Source organism: Mytilus galloprovincialis, chromosome 10, assembly GCF_965363235.1.
Source record: "Mytilus galloprovincialis chromosome 10, xbMytGall1.hap1.1, whole genome shotgun sequence".
NCBI classification, from domain to species: Eukaryota; Metazoa; Mollusca; class Bivalvia; order Mytilida; family Mytilidae; genus Mytilus; species Mytilus galloprovincialis.
The window spans coordinates 84,115,133-84,122,915 of NC_134847.1; positions in this window are offsets into that span (position 1 = coordinate 84,115,133).

Genomic DNA, 7,783 nt, shown 5'->3' on the forward strand with positions numbered 1-7,783 from the left:
ACATGACCAAAATTGTCAGTCAACCCCTTAAGGAGTTATTGCCCTTTATAGTCAATTTTAACAACTTTTTCGTCATTTTTTGTAACTTGTACAAAAATCTTCTCCTCTGAAACTACTGGGCCAAATTTAAACTTACTTGGCTACAATCATAATTGTGGTATATAGTTTAAAAAATGTGTCCGATGACCCCACCTACCAAACAAAATGGCCGACATGGCTAAAATTAGAACATAGTGGTAAAATGCAGTTTTTGCTTTATATCTTTGAAAAACAATCACTATCGTAAATATTTACCTTTTTATTTATGTAAAGTATTAGATTTCATCTCATCTACATGAATGCTATTTGTTTACTTGTAACCGGATGTTTTTACTGTAGATATCCTGTGAGTCCGCTATTGTTATTACAGCTTCATAATCTTAAACCTGTTGTCATTATAGGACTATAATAACCTATGTAGTCCGATGTTTGTAAATAGTCATTTTTTTTCGGAATTTGTTTGTATATCTGCTACACGGTATATTGCAGATGTTTTGTCTGAAAAAAGGAAGTAAGTTGATCTTAACTATCAAAAATGCATTAGAAACATACATCTATAAAGCAACCATAAAAATATTGCAAAATAGTTTCCAATGAATAGACATTGTGGTATGATGGATGGAGAGTTGTGTAATACCCAGACTATACAATATCAAACGCTTAAATATTATTATTTGGACAAAAACGGATAACCTTTTGTAAACTATCAAATATAGAATAATATAAATTTTTCAATGATTTATGAACAGTAAATAATTTTCATCAAATGACCGTAATAGTAATTAATCATGAGAGCATAAAGCAGTAATTACTACATGGATGGGGGATGAAATGTCCGCCGGCATTGGTATCAAACAAGTTGTAAAACAATATCAAACATATTTGGCCTTCCATTTATAAATGCAGACGCGGGTTCGGCCTAATAATACCACATTTTGTGAGAATTACAAATTGATAGATTTATAAGGCATAAAATACATAACTTAATTTTAGCCAAGTGGTTAGTACTGCTATTTTCTTTTACTGTTTATAAACTGTTGAAATATTTAAAACATTCAGCTATACATGCGATAGATATTTCATTAGTCATATTAATTGCGAATTCTATTTACCGGATTTTTTATCACATAAGCAACACGACGGGTGTCACATGTGGAGCAGGATCTGCTTACCCTTCCGGAGCACCTGAGATCACCCCTAGTTTTTGGTGGGGTTCGTGTTGTTTATTGTTTAGTTTTCTATGTTGTGTCATGTGTACTATTGTTTGTCTGTTTGTCTTTTTCATTTTTAGCCATGGTGTTGTCAGTTTATTTTAGATTTATGAGTTTGACTGTCCCTTTGGTATCTTTCGTCCCTCTCTTGTAAATAAACGAACAAATGGGAAGGTTATCATAAAATAGTAATGTTTAATATCATATAATGTAAAAAGATCAATGATATATAAAGGCAACAGTAGTATACCGCTGTTCAAACTCATAAATCCATGGACAAAAAACAAAATCGGGGTAACAAACTAAAACTGACGGAAACGCATAAATATAAGTGGAGAACAACGACACAACACTACAATGTGACTAACACACACAGAAACGGACCAAGCATCAGACAAAATCCCACGAGAATAACAAATATAACATCAAAACCAAATACATGAATTTGGGATAGACAAGTACCGTGACACGTCTTATCGCAATGTCAATTTACACTCAAAAATAAGAGAAAACAAACGGCGCAACGTTAAATTGTAACACACACAGAAACGAACTATAATATAACAATGGCCATATTCCTGACTTGGTACAGGATATTTTTAAAGGAAAAAATGGTGGGTTGAACCTGGTTTTGTGGCATGCCAAACCTCGCACTTTAATACAACATAATATTACAGGACTACAATAAAAATAAAGAGGAAAACGTATTAGACAAAGAAACACATGATTAATGAATAACAAAAAGCATCAGGTTTAAAATTTAATACGCCAAAAACGCGCCTCGTCCACACAAGACTCACCAGTGACGCCCAGATATAAAAGATCGAAAGCGAAAAAAAGTACAAAGTTGTACAGCACTGAAGATCAAAAGTTTAAAAAGGTTGTGTCAAATACGGCTAAGTTTGTATGCTTGGAATAAGAACATCCTAATTATTTAGAACAATTAATGCTATTGCAAACAGTAAATTTTATCAAATGCATATAACAGATATATATACATAATGAAACTGAAGTATTAACTAATTACATAAAACAAACACGAATACATAATGAATGACCAACACAGAATAGACACACTCGACTCAGTCCAGGCCTCAACGCAGTAAATTATGAAAATGACGTCACATACGACGGTGAAAAGTCATTAAAAATTACGTCACATACGATGGTGAAAAGGCATTAAAAATTTGAACATATGAAATTTCTGAAACAGCAGAAAAATTACGTCACATATGAAAAACTATATCTCAAAAGTAAGATAGAATTAGAATTGATTAAAGATTAAAATAGAACTAAATACTGATATTGCATTTAAACACAATGCATATTGCAATACTTATTAATAGCAATTAACTATAATATGTATGTGTGCAGTTTGTTATGAATCCAACTTCAAACTTAAATTATCGTACAGATTATGTTGACCAAAATTAAATCTAATAAATGACGGCGGTGATTAATTTTTGTTTCCATAACACATAAATATAATAGAAAAGACGTCAACACATTTGACAAAATCCGATGAGAATTACAAATATAACATTAAACATTTAAAAACATTTAGCCTTCCTTGTTATGTAATTTTGCCATTTGATTTACCAAAACATAACAAGTTATATGTCCAAGGTCCTGGATTTAACAATAAAAACTACTAGGTAGAATAACGTTTAAATCATCGATTTCTTATTAATAAACTATTCACAAAAAAATGGTGTAGTTTGTCCCAGCATTTATACTGTATTAAAGTACTACACAGTATGGACCATAAATTATGAGTAAATATGGAAGATTTAAATTATATCTATTAATAATCTATATTCGTCAAAGTAGATACATCAAGAACACATTATCTGTGTGAGGGTGTGAATGGGGATATTCACATATGTTTCGACATGTTTTCCCTACGCCCGATGCCAATTTCTATTGATCCTTATAGTAAAATATTCCCTTATTCTAGATCTGATCGTAATTTTGTTCACCCTTAAGGTTTGAATTTCTAATTATGCTAACTTCGTCGAGGTTCTCCTTTATCAGAAGTTGTAAACAAAGTGGCAAAAACAAATAATTACTTGAAATAAAATTATTTATTATGATTTTCTTTATTTCGATTTTGTTGTCACTTCTTATAAAAACTTATGATATCCAATTCTATGAGAGGTGTACCATATGCGCATATGACGTATGCTAGTGTTTAACATTTGCCATGGTTGTGGAAATTTGATAAACAAACAATTGGCGTAAACTGCACTTATGAACATAAACCCTTGATTGGACTGCACCGTTCTGTCAAACTTTACTGGAGATCGCATTATTTATTCTTTGCAATTTTCGACACAGAACAACAGGACGTCCCTCCGTCCAGTCTTGTTAATAAGCACTATCACGTGTACATTTCTTACCAGTTTTGTTAAATTCCTATATAAAAGGTTTACATCAGCAATGTCTAGGACAAAATCAAAAATTAGTGCCTTTCACTTATCAAAAAAACGTCATGTTCAATTCTGTCCAGATTTTTTTTGAAATGTATACATGTATCATAGGTTTATATATCAGCAATGTGTTTGACGAGTTCAAAAATCAGTGGCGATCAATAATTAAAAAAATAAGTCCCTTGGAAACATTAATTAAATATTTTGAAAATTGCACTATGTTAGCGGTCTCATTTGTTCAATTCTTTCCAGAGTTGAAAGAAACTTAAATCATTGATTTATATTAGTAATTGCTTATCAAATATTTTTAACGAGTTATGATCTTTGGAAATATTTATTATAAAGGAAATCACATTACATTTGCTCTGAAGCCTTCATTCCTGTAAGATATTAACATGATTAATAAAAAAAAAATTTAAGAAAAAGTGCTTGTTTTATTTATTGCTCTTTGTATTATCATTAGATAGATAAAATATGTTCATCGCAGGGGACATTGTAACTCTGTGTTTTTTTGGTAAAATCAGCTGATGAGGAACCACTATAATGTTTATAAGTCAACTTTTTAAATTACAAAAAAGCGAGACATGTTTGTCTCTGTGTCCACAGTTTATAGAAACTAGACGTACCTTTGCGAGTTTGTTTTTCAGTATAACATATGTTGACAGGTCGATTGACATATTTTCTTGATTTTAACGATGTTTTACTCCTCTCTTACATACGACTATCAAACGACATAAGTTTTCTTTCATTTACCAGAACTCCCCTGTTTAACATGTTTAATTTTCGTGAAAAATAATAACTAAATTGCCTTTGATTTGATATCAAAAATATGAATTCTGATATTAAAATCGGCCTAAAACCAAATTGCACGAAGTTAAAGAAAAGACGTTAACAAATGTATTACCTATTATAGAAATAACCGTTGAGCATTACTTCGCAACAAGATTGATGATCAATTTTAAACAAAGTACTTCCTTCGCAATATGTTTTATAGATCTGCATGGAAGAACGCTTGATTCTGTTCAGTCGCACAAATAACATACAGTCATAAGGATATTACATTTGTACATATAAATTTCATGTTTAAATAACCAATTATGCAGTTATATAAATATCACTTTGATTTCTTGGTCTATAAATATATTTAACAGGAAAACCAATTTTAGCACTATATTTAGAACTGATATCCTTGTAAATACTAAGATCACGTCATAAAGAGTATGTGTCATTGAATAGCTTTGTGTGATGTCAGGAGCAGTATGTAATACATAATCATATCACTATTTGATCTAATGTAAATATCACCTCATTAACGTTAAAGAAAAGGTAAAGAAAAAGAACTATCCCTGTAAAAATGCAAGAATATCGATAGATAAATTCAAATAACTCGAAAAGTTTTAACTGCCGGTGTACGTCATGACGCATAGCATAGATATCCACCAGATCCAATGCAATGATACGTAGGAGCTTGTGTACTATTCATTAGTTTGAAAAATGCTACACAGTGTAAAGGTAGGTGCAATAGTATTAACAATGTAATCATTGATTAAAACTAAATAAGTATTAGTTCTATTACCGCTTATAATTTTTTTATGGCACCGTCTATTCTGCGGCATCATTAATGTGTTTGTATTATTTAATCACTTTGCACGTGTGCTTTTAAAACTTAATTACTGTCATCTGAATTTATTTAAGCGCCATCATACGATTATTTGTAAAGTTGCTCTATAAATGTACTCCAAATTTATTAATCTTTATTAATTTTTTGAGAGCGGGAGAGGATAACCAAGAAAAAGGTCGAGGAAACTCATTGCGAAAATAAACCTTATATTCGTTATGTTAACAACACATCTTTAAATCATTACAAAATGGGAAGGAATCTTAGAATAACACTTAAAGGCAAAAAATGCAATGTTATAAGGAGCAAATACAAATCACCTATGTCTAATAAAGGGTGGTATTCCAATGTCCAAAAGAAATTAAAACAACGAAAATGGCAAAACAATATAAAGTTTAATGAAAAAGAAATAAAGTGATACAGAAGAAGAAAGTATGCTGCTTCATAAGAATAAGTAAATTCTTGCAATTTTGCGCCTGTCCCAAGTCAGAAGCCTCTGGCCTTTGTTAGTCTTGTATGATTTTTGTCGAGCCTGCAACTTTTGTTGCAGAAAGCTCGACATAGGGATAGTGATCCGGCGGCGGCGGCGGCTACGGCGGCGGCGGCTACGGCGGCGGTGTTAGCTAACTTTTTAAAAGCTTTATATTTTAGAGGGTGGAAGACCTGGATGCTTCATACTTTGTATATAGATGCCTCATGTTACGAAGTTTCCGTCAGTCACATGTCAAATGTCCTTGACCTCATTTTCATGGTTCAGTGACCACTTGAAAAAAAAAGTTCAGATTTTTTGTAATGTTGAATTCTCTCTTATTATAAGTAATAGGATAATTATATTTGGTATGTGCGTACCTTGCATGGTCCTCATGCCCGTCAGACAGTTTTCACTTGACCTCGACCTCATTTCATGGATCAGTGAACAAGGTTAAGTTTTGGTGGTCAAGTCCATATCTCAGATACTATAAGCAATAGGTCTAGTATATTCGGTGTATGGAAGGACTGTAAGGTGTACATGTCCAACTGGCAGGTGTCATCTGACCTTGACCTCATTTTCATGGTTCAGTGGTTATAGTTAAGTTTTTGTGTTTTGGTCTGTTTTTCTCATACTTTATGCAATAGATCTACTATATTTGTTGTATGGAATGATTGTAAGATGTACATGTCTAGCGGGCAGATGTCATCTGACCTTGACCTCATTTTCATGGTTGAGTGGTCAAAGTTAAGTTTTTGAGTTTTGGTCTTTTTATCTAATACTATATGCCATAGGTCAACTATATTTGGTGTATGGAAATATTTTATGATCTATATGTCAGTCCCGCAGTTTTTATTTGACCTAGACCTCATTTTCACGGTTCATTGCTCAGTGTTAAGTTTTTGTGTTTTGGTCTATTTTTCTTAAACTATAAGTAATAGGTCAACTATATTTGTTGTATGGAAGCATTGTTAGCTGTACATGTCTGCCTGGCATGGTTCATCTGACCTTGACCTCATTTTCATGGTTCATTGGTCTTTGTTTAGTTATCTTGGTTAATGCTAAGTTTATGTGACAGTTTTTAATAAAGCTTTATACTTAGGACTATCAACATAATATCAATAATTAGTAAAGAAGGCGAGACATTTCAGCGTGTGCACTCTTGTTAATTTTAGTTTCTTGTGTATAATTCGGAGTTTAGTATGACGTCCATTATCACTGAACTATAATACATATTTTTTTAGGCCAGCTAAAGGACGCCTCCGGGTGCGGGAGTTTCTCGCTACACTGAAGACCCATTGGTGGCCTTCGGCTGTTGACTGCTCTATGGTCGGGTTGCTGTTGCTTTGACACATTCCCCATTTCCTTTCTCATTTTTATACAATAACAGTTTTTATCATAATAAGATAATATCTCAAAATCAACATTTTTGTCTTAAACTGAATAATGTAAAGCGTTCTATAACTCATTCGTCTAATCACTATAAATACTAATTGACACAGGTCCTTTTGCATGCTATAACAAGTTTAATACAATTTTACATTTGTAAATTGTCCGATTATAAATTTCGTTTTTTGGTTTCTTTTCTCTAACAGGAAGTAATCTGAAATAAACACGAGCGGGGAAGTCGGGTATTTGTGACTACAGTATTGTATCCTAACAAATATAACAGTGATTATCGTTTTACAGAAAGTAAACTAGAACACTTGTAATTGCTATATAAACAATCATACATGCTAGTCTATTCAATGTAAGAACCATATATAACAAGTGCAATAAAGACAGAATGCAGGCTGCATCAAAGGTTATTACTAATCCAAACGGGTGTGAACGACAATGCATGCAGGCAATTGAGAAAAGACTCGATACTTTCATAACATGGCAGCATTCTAGAATATGACCTAAACATTTAGCAGAGGCAGGATTCTTTAAAACAGGACAAACAACCGTTCAGTGTTATAAATGCGGAATAATATTAGACACAACCTACTTCCAGACATTTCCGAAAATCATTCAT